At 43.7% G+C, this 1,599-nt stretch overlaps 1 pseudogene; it reads right to left on the bottom strand.

The window, feature by feature from the left end:
- LOC101568432 overlaps positions 1–721 on the bottom strand; it is a 5,248-nt pseudogene extending 4,527 nt beyond the window's left edge.
- Positions 722–1,599: the final 878 nt, after the last annotated feature.

Here is a 1,599-nt window from a genome sequence, read left to right as displayed (position 1 = left end):
CTTAATGTATTCAAAGTTCTAAATAAGTGTCCCTTTCCAAGTGTCAAAAGTGGCCTTATGAAACTTGACTGGACTTGGAAGGGTTTTTCCCCTTGTTTCTCATAACAACTCCATATTGTGGGACCTGGCCTTAAGTGTCATTTTGGCCCCAGCAAGAGAATTCTGGGAATTAAATGTCTTTGAGGAGTTAGGATGGCTGTCAAAGTGGATACAGGGTTCCAGCACCCAGGCCAGGCTGTCTGGCCAGGTTAGGCTGCAGCTCCAGTCCAATAGTGAGTAAGGTGCAGATAAATCCCTAAAGTGGTGGGATGAGCCTGGCACAGGGGTTCCCTAGGTAGCAACAGGCCTCTGAGGTGACAGGGATACTTTGTCCAAGGGAGAAACATCCCATACAGGGATGCCCAATGGGGAGAGATTTCTCATGTGTGTTTTCTTGCATTCCCCACAGATGGGAACTGGATTTTCTACTGTTGGAGCATGTTTTTCCTTGGAGTGTTTGCCTAAATACTTAGAAAGATTTAGACCTACAAACCATAGAGCAAAGGTTCTACTTTTTTATTGTGCTGATGTCTTGACACAATACCCCACTGGGGAATCCGGAAAAACTTCAGCTGGGGTTCTCTTAATTTTAATAATCTTTCAGTTACATTTATTTTGTAAGTGAGAGGAAAAATAGAGGAAGGTGCCCCACTTCCAGCTCTTCTTTACTCTCTGGAACCATCCTAGTTGGGCTTCTGAGTGTTCTTTAGACCTTTCACTCTTGGTCCTGACTCCTTCTTCCTCCTTGGTGAAGCTTGTACCCCAGGAGAAGGAAAATCAAGACCTGGTCCCACTATATTTGGTAGCTGGGCCACTAGAATTGATGGCCCCACCAGGAAGGATATTGTCTCTCCACTCCAACTTGAAGGGTGAGCCTGAACAATTTTCTTTTAGTTATTTGGAATTGGGGAAAATTGAGGCCTAGAGAGTTTCACAGATAATCTTGGTGGATATATCAGATCCCTTGAAGGAGCAGATTCCTTCTTCCGACTGACTTGAGAAGATGTAACCTTCCTCCTCAGGGAGATGCTCAAACAGGGAGAAAGGGACAGACTTTGGGACTTGGCCATCCAGACTGGAAATGCTTGCTATGAGGCATATCCAGGAACTTAAAGAAGATGGGGAAAGCCAAAGCTTATGCCCTATTGGATCCAAGGCAGTTTCTATAAATAAGCCACAATTTGGACTGGGCAAAGCAACATGCCTTCATTTCCTTTGCTGTATTAAAGAAGGACTAAAGGGAGAAAGGGTGAAGCCCATTATTATATAGAACTGGAACAAGTCTACCTGGAGGAAAGGACTCCATTCTTTATTCTTACAGTGATAAAAGATACAATGACCTTTTGTATCATTGTATAAGGCCTTGGCTTGGCTTTGGCCAAAGATCTAGACTGGAGGGGAGAAGCCATTACCCTCCTCCAATATGTAGATATCTAATGCTTTGTCGGGAGACTAAAGATATAATGTATAAGGACACCCAGTCTCTCTTCAACTTTCTGGGTTCCTAGTGCTATAAAGTGTCACATGAAAATGTGAAGATTAGCCAGACTCAAAGTATAC

Source organism: Octodon degus, unplaced genomic scaffold (genome assembly GCF_000260255.1).
Source record: "Octodon degus isolate 3935 unplaced genomic scaffold, OctDeg1.0 scaffold00405, whole genome shotgun sequence".
Lineage (NCBI taxonomy): Eukaryota > Metazoa > Chordata > Mammalia > Rodentia > Octodontidae > Octodon > Octodon degus.
This window is presented reverse-complemented; position numbering and strand designations above follow the sequence as displayed.